Source organism: Meles meles, chromosome X, assembly GCF_922984935.1.
Source record: "Meles meles chromosome X, mMelMel3.1 paternal haplotype, whole genome shotgun sequence".
Classification (NCBI taxonomy): Eukaryota; Metazoa; Chordata; class Mammalia; order Carnivora; family Mustelidae; genus Meles; species Meles meles.
In genome coordinates, this window is record NC_060087.1 from 16,326,434 (window position 1) to 16,350,002 (window position 23,569).

The window sequence follows — 23,569 nt, forward strand, 5'->3', positions numbered from 1 at the left end:
ATACACCAAAATGTTAACAGTGGTTATTTCTGGGTGGTAGAATTTTAGACAATTTAAAATATGTTTGTTTTTGCATATTTGAATTTTCTAATGTGTCTACAATGGATATTTGTGCAATTACTAACAAAACAAAACAAAACCAGAAGTCAGGAACATAGGGTCTTCCCTAGTTACTTCAATAGAAAAAGGTGTAAATGCTCCTGACCACTTGTCAATTCAACAAATATAGAAGGATCTAAGCTAACCATCTTTGGAGCACTATCAATTAAGAAATAAAAGGCAGCCCACCCATTACCCTACATCCAACATGAGGCAGATGCTCTGAATTTGAACTCTTTCTACTTTCTAAATCCTTATTTATCCATCCATTCATCCACCCACTTCTTTCATTCATGCTATGTTCTAGGCACCAAGTTGTACATGAATGGTTAATAAAACATGGCCCCAACCTAGAGATCTATCCTAGAGGATCTTACAGATCCACTGACTTGTAAAAAGAGTACCTTTCATTTTCAAACACTCAAAGAGTATGTTCCTAGGTTAGGGAATGCCTATACAATATTACAAAGCACAAAAATGGTGCTAAAATGCAGTAAAGGGGAGGCAGGTATAAAATCTTTATTATCCTAAGACACTTTCAGAGGCTATAGTATTGCCCACTTCTTTGGTACGGACTCAGGTAACTCCAGGAGACATCTTTCTCCCAAAAGCCACAACCATTTAATTCAATTGAACTGATCATTTTTCTCCAAATATCACAAACCTTAAAGCAGCTCTTAAGAACACTAGCTTTGGAGTCAGACACCTAGACTGAAATTTCTACTCTTAAACTAAGTATGAAGCCTTGGAAAAGTTATTCAAACTAAGCTGTAGTTTCTTCATATGAGAAGTAGAGACGAAAAAGTCTCACCTTCAGAGAGTTGTGGTAAAGACTAAGTGAGATAAGTGATTTAAAACTCTAATCACAGTGCCTGATGCTTAGTACAAACAACCAATGGTAGCCATTTTAATTACACCCAAAATTCAGTCACCCCATTTATGGCTCACCAATCTGCTACTTCTATACTTGCTATCTTAGTGAATGGTACCATCATTCATCCAGTAGCACAAACTGATTTTCTCATTAATTGTACACAGAGTTCTCTTTCTATAAGAAAGATATGCTAAATGGCTCCCAATTATTTAACTTTTAAAACCCTTCATCTAACTGAGCTACAGTTACACTTTCCATGGGAGTATAATTTGAGAACCATCTGCTCCTTGCAATTTTCAATGCAACAAAGCAAGAATTATGACCTATAACTTACTTTTAAGGCCAACTGTTATAGTAGAAACAACACTAAACTTGGAATGGTAGACAAGGGATAGAGTCCTAGGTTTGACACTTAGAAGCTTTATTATTCTGGACAATTCAGACTGTCTCCTAGCCTATTATCTCATCTGTTCACAATGAGGATAACTGCCCTGTTCACCTAAAGGGTTAATGTTAGACTCAAAACTGAGATAACTTATAAGAAAGTACTTTATAAACCATAAAGTGCTATACCAATGCAAATTATTACAAGGTGAGATAGCTTCATGAGGATAAAATACTCCATAAAGTCTTTAATCTTAGAATCAAAACATTTGTGATTGGTAAGGGATCTTGAAAGTCTTTTGTTCCAAATAAACATCATATGCTTCAATTCTTTCTTTGCCATTCTCACCTAGATTTGAACACTATCAGGGCTAGAATGTACTACCTCACCAGGCAGCCTAGATAAAATTCTTCATTATATAGTAATTTTCCTCAGCTACAAACTCCCTTTAATAGGATTACTGATATATGACTAACTTGCCTGTATTATATCTGCAAAATAACAGGAAGTAAATCTACACCTATGACTGTAAACCATCCTGAGTCTGTTTTTTACTAGGCAACTCAAGTTCCTTTAAACATTCCTTTCAGATAGATGAGACCACCTTCTTTTCTGAGCATGCACCCAATTCATCTTAAAGGGTCGTATACAGAACTGCATTCAATTAATATTCCAGCCTTAATATGACCAATGCAGAGTAAAGAGCATATCACCTCCCTTGTCCTAGATAATAAACTTATATTAATGCAGTTCACATATGCATTATTTTTGAAATGCCCAAAACACACTGCTGAGGCATGCTAAATTTTCTGTTGGTTAAATCCTAGTCTTCTTTATACTGCAACTAAGCCCTGTGTACTTGTTGGTACACTTAGTCTCATGAATAAAGCCTTAAATTTTAAGTTTCTGACTCATCTCTTTCTAGTTCTGATCCTCTAGAGGACTCCTACAGCCTCTATGAAAAGGATCCTGAATCTGCTAATCAGCCTCTTTGCTATTTCCATCTTCATGTAATCCACAAATCTTGTATTTCTTTTCTAAACAATTCACCCAGCCAATTAACAGTAATATACTAACAAAGCCATCTGAAAAAAAAAATGAAGTGAAACATGATCTAAAGGTAGTTTATGCTCTTATCTTTTGCAAAAATATCTACTTCCTTTCTGAGTTTAGGAAATATTGAAAATTTTGGACAATTTAAGGAAACTATAAAAGACAACATTATCCTACATATTGGTGAAGCTTTAAAAAAATCTACTTTAAAAAGCACTTTTACTTCAACAAACCTTTTGTATCCTTTCATCAAAACAATGATGCAAATATTAACTGTTAGAAATGAGCATAATTACTCATGCAGCTAGTAAGTTTCCTTTTTGAAAAATGACCCTGAGCTTCACTAGAGATTAGGTTACATGGGCCATTAGTCCAACTCAATATGCAATTTCTATAGTTCCTAAGGTTCAAGAACAGTACCTACTAAATAAGAAAACTTACTTCTTTAATTTAAAGAAAATGTCACTTTATCAGGTTTAAACCCCAGCTCTGTCACTTACTGCTATAGTTACCTGGCCTTGGGTAAGTTACTCAACATTTTGAGCCTCAGTCTCTTCATCTGTAAGATGCATATAATATCTACTTCACAGGGATGTTGTACTTAAATGGACCTACCAAGGGACAGCAGATGCTCAGTAAATACTACTTTCTGTCCCCTCTCTTTTGCCTGAATTGTATAATATATACATTTCTACAGTTAACTTCTAGAGACATAATGCAATAAAGAAGTACAGGAGAGTGCTGAGATACTTGTTCTGCTACTTAATACAGCCAATTGCCCACCATGCAGGGTGAAAGAGATTATTCATAAGTGTGGTATATTTTTATACAATGTGGCCAAAGAATGAGTACAGACAAAAAAGAATAGTTTAAAAGTGAGGCAAATGTATTTATCCTCTCTCATCCCACCATTATGCCTTCCAGCCAAAAAACTGCAGAGCTTGGCAGATTGTACATATGCAAATATTATGTGAAATACTGGAAAAGGTTAGGAAATGCTAATCATGCTTTACTCTCTTAGTCTGAAATGTGTAAAAGTCAAAAATAAGAATAACGTACAATATGGATCTCATCAGAACAAATCAGACAAAGGAGACTCTTAGCTTGCATTTCAGCAGGAATTGTTTTCAAAATAACTTCTAAGGTTCTGGTATGAGATTATCACTAAAATCATCTTTCTGGTTTAAAAAGGATGAACAGTTCAAACCAGTAATTCTGAACGAAGATTTCATGATTTCTAGAGTATTTGCAAGTATTTTAAGGAAAATTCTCAAATGTTAAAAATAAACTATTTTACTAAATAAAAATTTCATTTTAAGCAACTTTATTTAACAGATTGTTTTGTTGTAATGGTATGTTACAACAATGTACATTTCCAGGTTGCTATTTGATACCTTTGAAGAAAATATAAAATATATTAAAAAATGCTTTGAGTCCAGCAGGAGATCATCATGTACAAGTATACTAGAAATAAAAAAACTATCTGTGACTGACGATATGCTACCTTGAGATTACTAGGAAATAACATCTACTGACATCTTCCTATGCAGAAATGAAATATACATATGAACACGGGGAGAAAAGAATTCCTTAAAGAGAATAAGAGCCTGAAATATGAAATAACAGGAAAGGAGGAGGAAAAGAAAGGGCCCAGAGGCCTGGTGTACGAATTTGGAGACCAGGCTGTAGGAATGAGCAAGGACTGTATTTTCTTTTTTAATCACCCTCAAGTTCCCACAAGTATATCTGCCTTCCAAACTCCCTGAAATCAGCAGTGGTTCTCCTGCCCAAAGCATATAGGAGTCCCATGAAGCTGCTGAGGATGAGGCATGAGAAACCTCTCTTGAATTTTAGTTCAGATACCATCAAATTGTTCAGAATCCAAAGAATCTTCTATGCAATCACATTGAAACAATAAGAAACAAGCATTTTATATTCTTAATAAGGAATGTATATAATCCTTACCAATACGACAGGATTAAGAATCAGCTCCTCATTTATCCTAAGGAAATATCAGAGATGTGCATAAAGACTTATGTACAGTGATATTCATCATACTCATTATACTGAAAAATAGAAAACAATCTAAATGACCAACAGGGGACTGGTTAAATAAATCATAACACATCTATTCATATGTAGGAATACTATGCAATGGTTAAAATAAGGGCCTCAAAAATTAATGATGCAAAAATATGCTTGTTAATATATTAAATTAAAAAGGATACAAAACTATAGAGCATGACCCAATTTTGTGCCCCCCCCCCAATATGTGTGTATGTAACTGGCAAAACATATATCAAATCTTATCAGCAGTTACCTGGGTCATAGGATTTTCTTCTTGTATTTTCAAAATTACATGCATTTAATATTTTTTATTTTTATAATGAGGAAAAAGTACAATCAATATAATAGGAAAAATCCATTACTTCTAGTTAAGTTGCTCTTATGGGTTGCTTTGCTATTCCTCAAGCAACTAAAGGCCTGCTAGTACTCAAGACTGTTCTATTTTCTAGACTAGGGTAGAAATGACCTCTGGTTATATCTGTTTTTAAGTTTTAGAGGACCCTTTCAGAAGCTTTTTTTCCCTGTATGGTCTTGTGATTGTGGCCTCAGAAAACAGATACATTTTAGGCATGAATCCACCTTATGTTTTTTTGGAGTGTACCCCTACGGGGAATTCTGCTTATGAAACAGGAATATGTTGAGGTAAGAATAAAGAAATGAAAACACAGTAGCCAAAATTAAATCTGCATTGTGAATAGCAAATATCAGAATCGACACTGCAGAAAACGGAATCATGCCACAGAGGACAAACTTGAATAAATGAAAAAAAAAAAAAAGAAAAGATTTAAAAACTATGGAGGACAGACACAGAAATAATCTATGAATAACAGATGTTCCTAAAGAAAAAAAAAACAGAGCATTTTAATCAATCAAAAGTATAAGAAAACTTTCCAGTTCTGAAAAAAAAAATACCTGAGACTGGAGACTGAGAAGGTTCAACAGAGATCATCAACACCAAGACATGTCCTGGCAAATGTTTTTAAATTTCAAGGATAAAGATATAATCCTACAAGCATACAAGCAGAAAAAAATAGGTTATTTTTCAAAAGGAACTAAAATCAGAATGACCTCAGATTTTTCCTCTGCAACAATAAAATGCCAGAAGACAATGAAGTAATGACTTACAGAGAGTTGAAAGGGAAAAGTTATGATCTAAGAAATATATACCTTGTCCTAGTTTTTCATGTACAAAGGTCACAGGAAATTATTCTTAGATCAGCAAAGTCTTATAAAAGTTCACCATCCTGGTAGTATCTTTTTTTCATAAATTGTTCAAAGGTATGTCCTAGACCATTGAAAGAGAATAAAATAAGAACTTAAGAATACTGAGGTAGGGAGGAACTGGTGAAGTATACTGAAATCAACCTAGTATCTACAAACAAATGAATAAAATAATTAACCCCACTAATGGAGAAAGGGTCAATAATGAAGAGTAAATAGTTGATATAAATATATAAACAATATAAAACTTATTAGGAAGTTAAAGGTAAGATTTGTAATCTCAGCCTAAGTTAATGTAGACCCAAATAGAAGAGGTAGTGGAAGAAGGGAGAAAAATTCTCAATTCTCTCTTTCCTAAAAGGATTATTTAAAAACCACTATTTTTAGTAGTTAGCTAATAAATATAAATTTTGGAATGTTTTGAGAAACCATATGATAACCAAAAACTGTATTTATTTATTGCAGTCCAAATCACTAGAAAAGATAATAATTGGCAAAGACTGTAAAAACTACTTTATGACAGCATCACATTCAACCTTAAGAACATGAGGTAGGTATAATCACCCCTATTTTACAGATGAGGAAACCAAGGCTCAGCAAAGTTAGTGAATGGCAAGAGCAAAACTCAAACCCAGGTCTTTCTAGCTCTGTAATTCTTTCTTTAGTATTTCATAACCTCCTCAAACAAAAACAACCCATATGTCAGAAGAAAAAAAAGAAACAAGCCACAAAGAATTAAAAATTTAAGATGATAGAAATCGTTTCAAAAGAAATAATGTAAGAAATGTAAAGTTTAAAGTATCTAATATAAATAAAGTGTCTCACTGGAATTTGATGCTATTACAGAATTATTGACATTTTTATGAGGGATGATGTTATGGTGGTTTTGTGTTTTTAAGTCCTCATCTTTTAAGAAATATAAATGAAATATTTACATCTGAATATATGTACCTAGGATTAGCTTCAAAATAATCCACTGGAGGGTGGGGGAGAGAATGTTATGTGTGGGAATGAGGGGAGTACAAATAAAACAAGACTGGCCATGAGTTGACAATCTTTGAGGCTGGGTAATGGGAATATGGTAGTTCATTATACTACTATTCTCTCTATACTATTCTATACTATATGTTTGAAAAACTTGATATTAAAAACTTCAAGAGTCACAGGTTTTATTTTTTAAAAGGTTAAAAAGCCCATACAATTATTTATTGCTTTGAAGAGAAACGCAAAACAGGTTAAGACTAGAAAAGCATAAAGAAAAAGGAAGAGTTTGTAATATCAAGGCCAAAAATAAAATGAGAGGCAAAAACCTAAAGCCAATTAAAAAGGTCATCTGATTTGGACTAAAAATGTAATTAGTTTTAATACATATAGTGACAATAATTGCTATCACTTACTAAGCAATTACCACATACCAGGCAAGTGTTAAGTACTATAGATCACCTTTGATGCCTCTAACAACTCTGTGAGGCCTTATCACTAATTTACAAATGAGGAAATTAAGCCAAGATGGGTATGTCAATCTTTTTAAGCACTATATCCTCAGCCCCTAGCAAAATGCCTGGCACAAAGTAGGTGCTCAATAAATATTTGTCAAGTAAATTAAAAAGTCTAATATTGTGCTTAAGGCTAATAAACAGGGCCTAAATTCAAACCCAAGTCTGAATCTAAAACCCCCACTCTTGGTCACATTTAAATCTTTTAATAATGATATTTCTTACTAAGAGTAAAAATGTTTTCTTTTGCTTCTATGTTTCACTATTTTTCAAATCTTCTACAATTAACATGTTATTTTTTCAAAAAAGTCATTTAAAACATTTAATCACAGACTAACCACAAAACACAAAAGATGTTTTGGGGACTATAACATGAAATGAACAAACACAAAACAGGAAGGGAAACTTAAGTACACTAGTATCAGCTAGTACGATGAATGAAATAAGGACAAAGCATGTGAAGTAATTTATACTAGATCACGTAGATATTGAATTTATAATGTAAAAAGAATATGGGTTCTTTCCAAGTATCTATGAAAAATCATAAAGAGTATGTCTAGACCATAAAGTAAATCCAAAAGTCTTCAAAGCAGGAATTGTACAGATCATATTTTCTGATTATGATAAAGAACATGAATAAAGAAATAAAGCATTCATTCAGAAATTAATTCTTATAAAACCCCACTAGTTCAAGGCACTAATAACCACAGCCATCACTTATGCAATGCTTATTTTGTTCAAAATACAGGGTTAGCTATGTTACATATATTCTTTCATTTAATCCCAATTAATCATTAATAAACCATGAGATGTGTTATTATGTATAGCAGGGAAGAAAAAACTGAGTTAGTAATTTTTCCAAGATCACAGAACTATTAGGTTTGCAGATAAGATAACCGAATCCATGTCTGAATCCAAAGCTCATACTCCTACACAGAAATGCTCTTAGAATTCATGTATAGACATCTACCTTTGTTCATTTTCTAAAATTTTGTAATCAAAAGTAGAGAAATCTAGAGTCCTCCATAACAGAACATGTTCTGAAAGTGCCCATTTGTTAAATACACTACTCCAAGAGGGTAATGGTTCATTTTTCTAACATATTCTTGTTCAGACATAGTATTTCAAATTGCATAATCTCCTAAAAGCAATCCTGAATATATTCACTCTCAATCAGGCATTTAAAGAAGGAAGAAACCATAAAATTAGATAAACAAAGTAGGGAATATAAGGTAAACATGATTTGCCAGTAAATTTATTTCTAAAAAGCAGTGTGACTGTGGAAAAGTCACTATTTTCTGGTACTTATCTGCAATCCGTAAGAGATGGAACCTTGGGCAGCATGGATTTGAAAGTTTGCCACAGGACTGTGGGCAAATCCTTAAGCCTCTCTTGAGTTGTGGTTTCTTCATGCATAAAATATGTGGTTATCTAAGAGCTCTTCCAGCTTGAGAATGTTATAATCTTGTTATAATCTTAAACATTAAGGATTAAAGTTATTAAAGATTTTCTAGAGTTTTCACGCCTGAGGAAATTAGTGATTCTGTATTTCAAGCTGTTTTTATGTTATTTTTTTCTTTTTAGAAGAGTGTGTGTGTTTGTGTAGGCGCACACACACACATGCATGGCGACACACAAAGGGAAGGACAGAATCTCAAGCAGGGTCCACACCCCAGGGCAGAGCTCAAGAATGTGGGGCTCAATCTCAAAACCCTGAGATGATGACCTGAGCAGAAATCAAGAGTTGGACACTAAACTGAGCCATCCAGGCGCCCCTTTATGTTATTTCTAATTTCTTCTTTCCTATCTGCATTCAAAATACAGTTTTACCTATATCCTTCAGTGGTGCCTGTGTACCCAAGTGTAAACAAGGTTAATGTCAAAGAATGATTATATAAATGTTGTTACCTGAAAGAGAAGAATTAAGATAAAGAGAATAAAACATTGTTTTTCTGTGAAGAGTAAGGAACCTAAATCAATTTTATAATTTCCCAATCCAATTTTACTATTCTTTTAAGATTTTAAGTAATTTCTATATCCAACATCAGGCTCAAACTTAACAACTACAAGATTAAGGGTTGCATGCTCCACTGACTGAGCCAGCAAGGTGCCTCCAACTTTACTATTCCTATTTCACCAGTTTTGAAAACTAAGTGTCAACTTTTTTTTTAAGCTCCTCTATATACTCCCAAACCTATTCCTACCTTCCTAATACCGTCAAGTCCCAGTTCTTAGTACTCTAATGGAGTTGGTAGTATTTTCCAAACCTGTCTGATTATCAGAATCACCTAAGATTCCTGGTAGTGATACATTACCTGGCCTTATCCAAAACTGAATCAGAAGTCCCAGAAGCCCCATGGTATTATTTCATTTTTTAAACAGGTACTTTAGATGATTCCTGTGATTAGACAAGTCTGGAAAAATCACAGTATAAAGATCATGAGCTTTGGAGTCTGACATATTAAGCTTCAAAACCTGACTTTGCCCTTTATTATAGGTGTGACTTTGGGCAAGTTACTTAACATGAGCCTCAGTTTTCTAACCCACAAGACTTGGATACTAGTTATGTTGGAGGTTGTGGTAAAGTTCATTGTATTGGTTGTTCAGTGTTAGTTTCTCTTTTCTCCTGCTCGCCTTGCCAGAGGAAATGACGAATACAAATACTTGAGGGGATTCTGATGAGTCCCTTATCCTAATGGGTCCACTTTCATTTTGAGAGCTAAAAAATCTGAGTACTAGATAACTCTTTAAAGCATTAATTGGTTTGGCTAATTTAAGAGTCTAAGGAACAAGTCTAATGATTTCTTCTGGTTTCCAGGGGCTTACTGAAGACCTCCTACCTAAAACAGATATATACCATGATGATAGGCTTCAAAGCCCAAGCTTTTGTTGTCACTGTGGCAAAATGACCTGAATCTCTTGTTCCCTCATTGGTAGAACAAGTGGTGCTTGCATGTCTGCTGAACTGAACCCAACATGTTACTGATAATGTAATGGTCAACAATCACTTAAAGTTATATAGTCTTCTAAAGACCCTTATGGGGGCGCCTGCGTGGCTCAGTGGGTTAAGCCTCTGCCTTCCGCTCAGGTCATGGCCCCAGGGTCCTGGGATGGAGCACCGCACTGGGCTCTCTGCTCTGCAAGGAGCCTGCGTCCCCCTCTCTCTCTGCCTGCCTTTATGCCTACTTGTGATCTCTGTCAAATAAATAAATAAAATCTTAAAAAAAAACAAAGACCCTTATGAACAAAATGAAGACAGCAGTAATAGCCTACAAGTAGTAAACTGAGACAGAATGGGATCTGCTTGAATACACAATAAATCAGAGCTTAACATCCAAGCAAAATTCCTATTTATGCAGTATCAACTGGATCTTAACACAAAGCGTTTTAGACAAGTTTGGAGTTGAATTTACTTAGAAAAGCACAATCCAAATGACTCACTCATTAAAAAAAAACATGTGTATACATATTTAAAAATTACCAAGGGTATAAACACAACCTGGCAACAAGATTTATTTCTGAAAAAACAGTCAAAGATAAAGTTCCTAATTATAGCTCCATGATTAATCCTAGCTGCACATGTATTAAGCATGAATACTATTAATAAGTGCATTTTACTAAAAATTGGTAGTATTAATTGTCCAGATAAACTGTAAAATAACTAAAAGAAGCTTAAGAAATTTAAAAAAAACTAAAAATCTGAGAACGTTCATTTAAGACAGGTTACCCTCAATTCTTAAATATAAACAAGAAAAAAAGAAACCTTAAATCTTATTTGAAGTAATTTAAAGAACCATAGCTTTTCTCTAAATTTGTTCAAAGTTTTCTTTAATGCAACTAATTTTTAACTTCCTGCCCTTTATGTTAATATCCCAAAATTTACTATTTTGAATAAGATTTTTTTCCATTACCATTTTTTAAAGATTTTATTTATTTACTTAGAGAGAACATGAGCAGTGGGAGGGGCAGAGGGAGAGGCAGACTCCCCGCTGTGCAAGGAGCTTGATGCAGTTCTTGATCCTGGAACTCTGGGATCATGACCTGAGCCAAAGGCAGATACTTAACCAAATGAGCCACCCAGGTGCCCCTACCATTTCTAACTAGTTGATTCCTGAATATATTTTGTATAATACCACCTTATGAGACTATCAATAGTTTTTTGGCCGTTTCTTTTTTTTTAAAGATTTTATTTATTTGACAGACAAAGATCACAAGTAGGCAGAGAGGCAGGCAGAGAGAGAGTAGGAAGCAGGCTCCCTGCTGAGCAGGGAGCCCAATGCGGGGCTCAATCCCAGGACCCTGAGATCATGACCTGAGCCGAAGGCAGAGGCTTGAACCACTGAGCCACCCAGGTACCCCGAGACTATCAGTAGTTTTAAAGAATCTTTTTAGTGGCATCCTTAGATTACCTAAGCAGATGACTATATCATTTATGAATAGTAATCTTTTACTATTCTCTTGAATACTCTAATTTTGTCTAATTGCATTAGCAAACTCTTTCTAGAGTGTAAAAGAGAGGTGAAAACAGCAGGCAGTTTTAATGAGATTGACTTAAAAATATGTCCCCATCAAGCATGATGCTGGCTCTTGGTCTGAGACTGCTTTTAATAACATTAAAGACATGCCCTTTTATTCCTGTTTTACTGTTTTTAATTGAGAACAGACACTGAATTTTATCTAGCGCTGACTTCTTTTATCTTTATTTTTATTTAAAAAAATTTTAAAAGATTTTATTTATTTGACATAGAGAGAGAGATCACAAGTAGACAGAGATGCAGGCAGAGAGAGAGGGGGAAGCAGGCTCCCCGCTGAGCAGAGAGCCTGATGTGGGGCTCGATCCCAGGACCCCGAGATCACGACCTGAGCTGAAGGCAGAGCCTTAACCCACTGAGCCACCCAGGTGCCCCTTCTTTTATCTTTTAAATTAGTAATGATTACAGATTCATAGGAAGTTGGAAAAATAAGAGGCCACATATAACTTTAACCCAGTGATTACATCTTACATAACTTCCTGTCAAAACCAGGAAATCTGTACTAGTAAAAAGCCCAGGTCTTATTCAGATTTCGCTAGTTTTACAGATTCTCGTGTGTTCTATGAAATATATCACATTATAGGCTCCCATAGCTACCACCACTATAAAGATACTGGACAGTTAGTTCATCACCACCAGGATCTTGTGCGCTGCCCCTGTATAACCAACCACACCCACCTCCCCCAGCCCCCTTATTATTATTTTTATTAACATATAATGTATTATTTGCCCCAGGGGTACAGGTCCCCTGCCCCTTTCCAACAAGATCAGTGGTTGCCTGATCTTGTTTCCATTTCTACAATTTTATCATTTTAAGAATGTTATGTTAATGGAATCATACAGTATTTAACATTACTTATGGAATATGAATTCCCCTAAGATTCATCCAAATTGCTGCATGTATCAATAATCCATTCCTTTTAGTTGCTGAGTAGCATTCCAGTGTGGATGTACCACAGTTTGTTTAACCATTCACCCACTGAATGACATTTGGTTTCTAAGGTTTGGATATTACAAACAGAGCTATGAAAATTTGTGTAAAGACTTCCGTGCAGACATTCATTTTCATTTCTGAGATCAATGTCCAGGAGTATGGCTGTTGGGTCATACAGTAAGTTTATGTTTAGTTTTTTTTTTGTTTTGTTTTTTTAAAAGATTTTATTTATTTATTTGACAGAGAGAGAGGTCACAAGTAGGCAGAGAGGCAGGCAGAGAGAGAGGAGGAAGCAGGCTCCCTGCAGAGCAGAGAGCCCGATGCGGGGCTCGATCCCAGGACCCTGAGATCATGACCTGAGCCAAAGGCAGCGGCTTAATCCACTGAGCCACCCAGGCGCCCCAGTTTATGTTTAGTTTTTAAAGAAACAGCTGAACTCTCTTTTCCAGAAAGGCTACATCACTTTACACTTCCACTAGCAATGCATGAGAGAGCCAGTCTGTCCAGATCCAAATCAACATTCAATATTGCCACTATTCTTTATTTTGGCTGTTCTAATAGGTGTGTACTGATACTTCATTATGATTTTAATTTTAATTTCCCTGATAGCCAACCATGTTAACATCTTTTCATATGCTTATTTACTATCCATATATCCTCTTCACTGAAATGTCACTCATCTCTTTTGTCAGATTTCTAAATGGATTGTTTAGCCTAAGTTACTGTTAAGTTTAGAGAGTTCTTTATATATTTTAGATAGAAGCCCTGTCTCAGATACAAGTTTGCAAATATTTTTATCCAATCTGTAACTTGTCTTTTCATTGACCTAACAGGGCTGAAAAGTCTAATTTTTTCCCTTTTAGGGATTTTGTTTTTAGTGTCTGGTCTAAGAATTCTTCATTTAGCCCAAAGTCCTGAAAAGCTTCTTCTAGGTCTAAATTCAAAAAATTCTATATTTTACATTTAAATCCATGATACTTTTTCAGATTTTTTTTTTGTGTGTCTCTTAATCAGATGGGTTTTTCCTAATTTTTAAATTTTAAATCCAGTATCAGGCACCTGGATGGCTCAGTGGGTTAAGCCTCTGCCTTCGGCTCAGGTCATGGTCTCAGGATCCTGGGATCAAGTCCCACATCGGGCTCTCTCCTCAGCGGGGAGCCTGCTCCCCCCGCCATCTGTCTGTCTACTTGTGATCTGTTTCTCAATAAATAAACAAAATCTAAAAAAAATGTGTTAAATCCAGTATAGTTAATATACAGTGTTCAATCAGTTTCAGGTGTACAATAATGTGGTTCAACAATTCTATACATTACTCATTGCTCATAAAGGTAAGTATACCTTAATTCCCTCATGACACATTTGAATTAGTTTTTGTATAATGTGTGATGTTGAAGAGCACTGTTTTACACATGGATGTGTAACTGCTCCAAGCACCACTGTTGGAAAGGCCATCTATCCTTTTTCCATTGAACTAATTTTGCATCTTTGATAAAAATCAACTGGCTGTACTTGTATGGGTCTAATTACACATTCTATATTGAACTCACAACCCTGATATCAAGACCTGAGCTGAGATCAAGAGTTGGACATCCAACCTGACTGAGCCACCCAGGAGCCCCTATGTGTTTATCCTTTTACCAATACCACAGAATTTTGATTACTGAAGTGTTAATTTTGATTACTGAAGCTTAAAATTGGGTGGATCCTTCCACTTTATTTTTATCTTGTATTAGATATTTTAGTTCCTTTACCTTTTGAATTTCCAGGACTAGGCTGAATAGCCATAATGAGAATGGACATCCTTGACTTGTTCCTGATTTTAAGAGGAAAGCATTCAGTCTTTCACCATTCAGTATGATATTATTTGTGGGTTTTTTTTTTGTGTGTAAATATTATTTATCAAACTGAGGAAGTTCCCTTTTATTCTTAGTTTGATCAGTTTTTTAAAAAATCTTATTTACTTATTTGACAGAGAGAGAGAGAGAGACGTCAAGAGAGGAACACAAGCAGGGGGAGTGGGAGCAGATTTCCTGCTGAGTAGGGAGCCCAATGTGGGGCTCAATCCCAGGACCCTGGATCATGACCTGAGCTGAAGGCAGATGCTTCATGACTGAGCCATCCAGGTGTTGCAGTTTGGTGAGCTTTTATTATGAATGTTTAATTCAGTTTAATGCATTTTCTGCACTATTAACATGATGTGATTTTTCTTCCTTTTTAATATGGTGGAGTATATTGAATGATTTTTGAATATTGAACCAGTCTTACATCCTTGGAATAAAATCCATTTGGTCACAGTGTATGGTTCTTTTCATATATTGCTTGATTTCTTTTGCTAATATTTTGTTGAGGATTCTATGTTTATGCTCTTGAGGGATACTGGTCTATAGCCTTCTTTTCTATAGTCTTTAGGTCTTCGTTTCAGGGTAATACTGACCTCATAAAGTGAGTTATGAAGTGTTTCCTCTTCTATTTTCTGGAAAAGACTGTATAATTCATACTATTCCTTTATTCTTGATATTCCAGATCCTTCTTCTAAAATTACTTTTTTGCTTGAAGAACTATCTGTAGTAATTATTTCAGGGTCTGAAAAGACTCTGACAAATATATAGATAAATTCTCTTAGCTTTCCTTCATTTGAGACTATTTTGAATGCACCTTCATTCCTGAAGAATATTTTCAGTGGGTATAAAATTCTGGGTTGACAGTTCTTCTCTTTCAGCATTTGAAAAATGGTGCCATTTGCTTCTGGCTTCCATAGTTTCTAATGTGGTATCTGCTGTCATTTGAATCACTGTTCCCTTATTCGTAATAGTTCATTTCTCTTTAGCTGCTTTCAAGATTCTTTGCTTTGCTTTTAGTTTAATTAATTTTTTTTTAAATTGTGGTATAATACAACATAAAATTTGCCATCTTAAACACTTTTTAGTGTACAGCTCAGTGTGTCAAATATATTGACACTATTGAGTATCAATCCCCAAAACATTTTCATCTTGCAAAATTGAAACTCCAAACCCATTAAACAAGTTCTCATTTCCAAAGGTTTGATTCTGAGGTGTCTGGGCCTGGATTACTTTGGGTTTATCTTGTTTGGGGTTCAGTTTCATGAACCCCATGATTTTGTCTTTTGTCAAACTGGGCATGTTTAGGCCATTATTTCTTCAGGCCCACCCTTTTTCTCCACTTTCTGGACTACGGTGACATAGATGTTAAATCTCTTGTTAATAATTCCCCTCTGTTGTTCAAATTAGGTAATTTCTGTTGCTTGATCTTCAAAACTACTCTTTCCTGTTATCCCTACTCTCCTAGTAAGCCCATGAAGTAAATTTATTTCAGTTACTGTGTCTTTCAGTTCTAAAGTTTCCATATTCTGTTCTATATCTTTTCTAAGATAATTTTTTGTTTCAAATGTGTTTGATTGCTCATGGAAGCATTTTTGTGATGGCTCCTTTAAAATCCTTGTCAGATAATTCCAACATCTGAAGCATCTTTGTGTTGGTAGCTGTTGACTTTTTTCTCATTCATGTTGTCATTTTCCTGATTCCTAGTACAGTGATCTTCAACTGTATAATGGACAATTTTGGAGAGAGAAAACCCTAGATCCTGTTTGGTCATTTTTTAAAAGATTTTATTTATTTGACAGAGATCACCAGTAGGCAGAGAGAGAGAGAGGAGAAAGCAGGCTTCCTGCCGAGCAGAGAGCCCAATGCGGGGCTCGATCCCAGGACTCTGGGATCATGACCTGAGCTGAAGGCAGAGGCTTTAACCCACTGAGCCACCCAGGTGCCCCTAATCATTTTTTAGCAGGCAGTCTACTTGGTGAAATGTAGTACAAGAGCAAGGTAAATGTTTATGTTCAGCTTCCTGCTGGGCCCACTGACACCACCTTGGCAAAGTGAAACAATTACTCCTGCTTTTTTGAACAGCACTGAGATGGAAGTTCAGCTCCATTTTTGGTATCAGTGGAAGTGGGACACCAAGCTGCACCATCACACTGCTTCTGAGTAGGGCTACAAGCTCATCTACCTGATCAATCACACTGCCAATAGGGAGAGAGAAAGCAGAGGACTGACTTGTACTGCTTTGCTGCTATAAGGTAGAATGGAAAGCTCAGCTTCTTTAAGGGCCCAACGAACAGGGACGGGAAGAGGGGGAAGTGGAGTGCCAACCAGCCCTGCAATCCACCATTTTGTTCTACCTTGTAGATGCCAGATGCGAGGCAGGAAGGCTCAGCTGCCCACTGGACCCCAATGACATCAGTAAAGAAGGGAAGTAGAATGACTAGCCCACCTCCAACCATCTTGCTCTGCCTTGTTGATTTTAAGTGAAGGTGTAAGCTCAGCTCCTCATTGACAGAGGGCAAGGGGAGACTTAGTGGGGACTACACCTGCCTCACCATGGTAAGTTTCACTGCTTCCAGATTGGGATAGAGGCTCAGCTGGCTCCTGGACCACACTGACACTACCTTAGTGAGATCATCACCTCCTTCTGCAGGTGGTGGCATGGGGTGGGGGATGGGAAGATCAGATTCCTGCTCAACTGCCAAAACCACCCAGCAGGGGGAAATCAGAGTGCTCTCTGCTTTTGCTAGGCAGGCAATGGGAGATTTGGGCCTTGATCTGCACAGTCAACATCAGTGAGTGGAGGAATTCAAGCACTGCCACTTGCTTCTTTGGAGTAAGGTGGGGTTTTTCTATGGTGTTTGGCTACAGGAGGGTGAGTACATCAAAAAAATTTACTATTGTTAGGCTACCCTTTCCTCATCCACTGTGTCTATTGGTGGTTCAGGTTGGAGGCTTTTACAGGACCTGTCAAAGATATATGGGAGGCAATAAAAAAAAAAAAAACCACCAAGGAACTCACTATTTGTGTCATTCCTTGAGTCCCAAAGTCTGTAGGGAGTCTCCCTTCTTCTTTCCATCTTTCACAATGTTCCTGTACTTGTTTGAAGTGTTTTTATCTAAGGGGTTTTAGTTGTAAAAGAGGACCTAGGAGGGATAGGGTTCCTCCAACTTGACAGAACCAGAAGTCTCCTCCAAGCGATTAATTTTTATGTTGAAAATAACATTTAGGAGGAACCTGGGTGGCTCAGTTGGGTAAGCAACTGTCTTTGTCTCAGGTCACGATCCTAGAGATCCTAGAGATCCTAGAGGCTCCCTGCTTGGTGGGGAGTCTGCTTCTCTGACCCTCTTCCCTCTCATGCTCTCTCCCTCTCTCTCTCTGTCAAATAAATAAATAAAAATCTTTTTAAAAAAAAGAAAAAAGAAAAGAACATTTAGGAGTGCCTGGGTGGCTCAGTCATTAAGCGTCTGCCTTTGGCTCAGGTCATGATCCTGGGGTCCTGGGATCAAGCCCCACATTAGGCTGCCCATTCAGGGTGGAGCCCACTTCTCCCTCTGCCTGCTGTTCCCCCTACTTGTGCTTGCCCTCCGTCAAATAAATAAAATCTTTTTAAAAAAAGGAAGAAAATAACATTTATTTGCTTTGTGTGTATGTGTGTTTTAAAAGGAACTTTACTGGGTATCAGGGGTAATAATATTTACTTTCTAATCTTCCACACTATGCTTAAAAATGCACTATGGAAAACTGCTATAACATTATAGATCATAATTTTCTTCTAAAGTTCCAATTATATCTGTTTATAACATTCCTGGCTAATTTAGCTTGCTTCATATTATTTTAACTGCCTGTCTACCTCAGTACTTTTAAACTATAATAGGAAATAGGAAATAGGAAATAGGAAATAATCCTATTTCATTCATCATCACCTAGTAATACACTTTACATGCTCAGAACAGCCAGGGGGAAAAGTCCACTTTAAAACTCATTTACAGGGGTGCCTGGGTGGCTCAGTCAATTGAGCATTTGCCTTCAGCTCAGGTCATGATACCAGGGTCTTGGGATGGAGCCCTATGTTGGGCTCCCTGCTCAGAAGACAGCCTGCTTCTCCCTTTCCCTCTCCTCTCCCCCCTCCCACTGCGCTCTTTCTCACACTCTCTCACATTCTCTCTCCCTCAAATAAATAAATAAAATCTTTTTTAAAAACCCTCATTTATGAGCTTTTTTTGGTAAATAATCCAAAGGAAATCCTTTTTTTTCTTTTCTTAAAGTAGGCTCCACACCCAACATGGGGCTTGAGCTCATGACCTTGAGATCAAGAGTCACATGTTCCACTGACTTAGCCAGCCAGGTGCCCCAGGAAATCTTATTTTTAATTTGTCTGTGACATTTCTCTCTTCAAGTAATCCCCCCCCTTACTGCTTATACCAACAGCCAGTAGGAACTTGAAGGAAAGGAGGCAAACACACTTTATTTTGCATCTTCCTACTTCTTTAAATGAAACACCTGTATATCTCACTTAAGAAATGGATTCTTGGAAAGAATTCATTTATTCATTGACTAGAATTTAATTTCTAAGAATCTAGACCTGTGGTTTTGATTGACTTTCAATTATTTCCTGTATGCTTGCTTTAAATAAGAAACTATAGAATAGTCTAACACTGAGGAGACTGTAATAAAAATATCATTGCTTTGATTTTTGCTTTCTTGCTATAATTTTCTATAATTAACACTACCTCTTTGTTGCGTTCCTCTAGAAACTCTGCTCTGGCTGGGAAAAGAGGTGGTCCGGGTGATGAGGTAACATAAGGTATCTCCATAGAACACAGGGCTCTACTGACCCAGTTGGAAAATCAGTGTTCCAGGAAAAACTTTAAATTTATCCCATATAAAAAGAAAAAAATCTTTTGAAAGCACAGATTAAAACTAAGTTTTCTGAAGAACTATGTAGACAGTCCCTGACTTATGACGGTCTGACTTACAATTTTTCGACTTGACAATGGTGCAAAAGTGATTATTTAATTTCATCCTGTAGAACCCACACTTTGAATTTTTATCTTTTCTCAGGCTAGCAATACGTTGGTATGATACACTCTCATGATGCTGGGCAGTGGCAAGGAATGGCAGCTCACAGTCAGCCATGTGACCATGAGGATAAACAACCAATACACTTAATGCCATTCTATTTTCCACTTTCAGTATTCAATAAATTACATGTGATATCCAATATTTTGTTATAAAATAGACTTCATGTTAGATGATTTTGCCTGACTCTAGGCTAACATAAGTGCTGAGCATGTTAAAGGTAAGCTAGGCTAAGCCATGATGTTCAGTATGTTAGGTGTAATAAATGCATTTCCAACTTATGATGGAACATAATCCTATTTAAGTCAAGGAAGATCTGTACACAATATAACATAGATAAGGATCTTCCATTAAAAGCATTAATGCAAAAACTCCACTTAAGTCTCCAGATCAGTAAAAAATAAGCACAAGAATTAATTATGTATACAAATAGACAATAAGAACACAAAAAGTTCCTTAACATCCTTAGATATCAGGGAAATGCAAATCAAATAACAATGAGATACCACTTCTTGCACACTACAATGGCTATAATGAAAAAGACAATAACAAGTGTTGATGAGAAGATGGAGAAACCGGAACCCTCATACACTGCTGGTGGGAATATAAAACGGTTTAAGCAAGTTGGAAAACAATCTGTCAGTAATTCAAAATATTAAACACAGACTTACCATATGACACAGCAATTCCACACCTAGGTGTATACCCAAGAAAATCGAAAACATATGTTCAAAAAAACCTGATAGAAAATTTTCATAGCAGCATTATTCACCATAGCCAAAAAGTAGAAACAACCCCAATGTCCATGAACTGACAAATGTATAAACAAAATGTGGTATATCCATACACCAGATTATTACTCAGCCATAAAAAGGAAGCATTGATACATGCTATAACATGGATGAACTTTGAAAACATTGTTAAATGAATGATGTCACACACAAAGGCCATATATTATATGATTACATTAATATCAAATGTCCAGAATAGGCAAATATGTAGAGAAGGTATATTATTGGTTGCCAGGGGCTGGGGGAAAGAAGGAATAGGGACTGACTGCTAATGAGGATGGGATTTATTTTGGGGGTGATAAAAATGTTCTGGAATTAGATAGTGGTGATGGTTGCAGAACCTTGTGAATATACTAAAACCCACTAAATTGTATACTTTGTAAGAGTGAATTTTGTGGTATGTAAATCCTATCTCAATTTTTGAAAAAAGATTAGGGCTATTTAACCTAACAGGTTGAAAAAAAAGGGGGAAAATCCCACCAAGGATCATGTAAACTTTCAACAAATTTCCTTTTCTTATACTATAGCAAGATAAATGGTAACTTTTTCAGGTTGAGTAAGATCCTATTCTCTGACACTTTGAGGGATTATCAAATAGATTTTTCTGAAGAGATGCAAATATAGAGAGGTAATGATTTAATGAAGAGCAATTCAAAAACAGAGCACAGTTATCCAAACACATACATACCTAGGGACTTCTATATAAAGAGATGTTAACTAATATCTGGACAGCACCCCCACCCCTTTTCTTTGGAAAACTACTATAGTTTTTGTTTCAAATATTTGTAAGACAGCCGTTTAGAAATCCCAAAACAGTTTCTCATACAATGTCACAAATGCTGTTTTTCAGGCTAGCTCACAAAAGCCTATTTAACTCACAATGTATTTGGAGAGCGTTGAATCAATTTCACTTTTCTAACTCTACCTGTACATTCCCATAAAAATATATTCTCATGCAAACCACTGAGAACCTTTTCCCCTGTAGGAGATTTCATCGAGAATGAGTCACCCACATGCTGTTCTCAACTTAAGCATGGCAGTCTAGCAGAAAGTCAATGGAATTTGCAATCTGAGACTTGGGTTTGAATCCTGCATCCTCTAATAACTAGTGGTACAACCATGAACAGCTTCTTTAACCTTTCTAGGCTTGTTTCCTCATCTGTAGGTTGAGAAGAATTATGTCTACCTCACTCAAGTTGATATACACAGTATCTAGTCAGAGAGGGCATTCAGTAAATGTTAATCTACAAGATGCATCAATCCATTTTTCTAGTATTAATTAGCACATTATAATTAACAAAATATAACATTTTTTGAGAGCTAAATTTCCCCAGTGCTTGGTGTTATCACTTGAATGAGAAATGTTACTATAAAACTAGCAAAACTATAGAAAGTGCAGAATGGTGATTTGAAGGGCTCATACCATGTAGTAGGGCTTATAAAAAATCTTCAGGGTAGGTGAGGAACAAGACAAAGCTAATTTACATTTAATTTGAAAGAACACAGTATTTTTTCATTTAGAAAAAGCTTTAGCCTATTAATTTAAAAATACAAATAATAGAAGGCAGAGCTGAAAAACACTGGTATAGAAAAAGTCCAAATTGTAATAATCCTATAACCTTTAGAACTGTGCTGTTCAATGTGGTAGCCAATAGCTACAGGTGACTATTTAAATTTAAAATAATTAAAATTAAATTTAAAATTCAGTTCCTCATTCAAACTAATCACATTTCAAATGCTTCATAGCCACGTGCAGCTAGTGGTTACTGAATGATGCCGATTTAGAAGTTATGGTGTTTTGTTTTGTTTTGTTTTTTAAAGTCAATCCTTCCTATTATTTTATATTGTTTTCAGGCTCCTAAATGTAAAAAATTGAAATAACATTCTGAGTAACTGAGGTTTTTAGTACAGGTCCTACAAGATTTCTGGAGAGAAGTTTTCTCCCAAAACACTGTATGTGAGATGCACTTCAACCTATTACACCAAAATCATCTTTTGCTTCAGGCTGTCATTTGCATCTGCTACTAACACATGTCAAATAACTGAACCAAGTTTCCTATAACAAGCTTTGTGGACCACAGGATTAGAGGCAAGCTCACAGAAACCTAGATGACCAGGTCAAGTCTGAAGACGAGATCATTATTATACAGAAGATTATAAAAATCAGTTTACATGGTGGATTAAACATAACTAGGTATGTAAGATACCACGGGTATATTAGCTAAAGTCGGGAAATCTGATTTAAGTTATGCTACTGCTGTAATTCTATTTATACTAATAGAGGAAAAGAATGACAGGAGGTATAAAAGAGCTTTTGGATTTACATATAAATATAGGGTAGCTAACAGTCAGGAAACTAGACCTATTTCAGGGGGGAAAAAAAAATCCCACCAAAAAACTCCAAGACAATGTGGAGACCTGACTCCAGGTGGGACGGTAGGCTAGCCTTCTGTCTTATAGCCCCCTCTTCTTTAGCTTATTCACATTCCTTTCTAGTTGACACCTTCCAGAAAGGAAGGTAAATATGCACAGTCGGTAATGCCAGTGATTGAGCGATTTGGTCAATGTTATGTTGAAGCATAAAACACTGTTTATTAGTAGGTAATATGTCCAAATACAACTGACCCCAGAGGTATGTGTATACGATGGGCAGAGATCCCAAAAGGGTGAGGATGCTATTTTGCATTATTTGATAGGCTGCAAATGTAAACTGTTTTTTAAGATGGAGTAGCAAGGTTCCCAAGTTAAAAATGACTGCATCAATGTATCACTAACCCTAGTTGTTTTCTAGTAACTGCAAGTTAGAAGCAATTAGTTTAAAAAGGAGAGTGGGAGAGACAGACAGACTGATGGCAGCATCAAGTTGCCAAATGATAGGAGAGAGTTCGTAATAATTATGAATTTGAAATGTAAGTTACAGAGCAAGTCAATGCAGGGTCCACTTAATGGGGCAAACAATTTGATATTAAGGTAGAATACAACAATTAATTTTCAGAATATGGGATAAAAAAGTTATCTAAAACTTTCATTTAAATTATTATATTTAAATGTTTAGTCTATTATAAGATGGAAAATCATAAAATTTAAAAGATTTCAATTCAAAATGAAACAAAAACTCTTGATAAAGAAAAAAGCTTTGATACAGTCAATTAAACGTAACAGCTCAATTGCAGGCAATACTGGATCATGTTACTAT

At 35.9% G+C, this 23,569-nt stretch overlaps 1 protein-coding gene across 7 annotated transcripts in view; it reads right to left on the reverse strand.

Moving 5' to 3' along the window:
- RPS6KA3 (ribosomal protein S6 kinase A3) overlaps nt 1–23,569 on the reverse strand; it is a 116,112-nt gene that overhangs the window by 85,895 nt on the left and 6,648 nt on the right. For 2 of the 7 annotated variants that reach the window (XM_045995199.1, XM_045995196.1), the window contains exons 2-4: nt 5,646–5,763; nt 5,391–5,484; nt 4,377–4,413 (exon numbers count right to left, since the gene is read on the reverse strand). The exons of 2 other annotated variants lie outside the window; for them this stretch is intronic. The gene's annotated coding sequence lies outside the window, so the exon portion shown is untranslated. Of the gene's footprint in view, nt 1–4,376; nt 4,478–5,390; nt 5,485–5,645; nt 5,764–23,569 lie in introns of all 7 variants that reach the window. 3 more of the 7 variants (XM_045995198.1, XM_045995197.1, XM_045995200.1) reach the window with 3 other exon arrangements.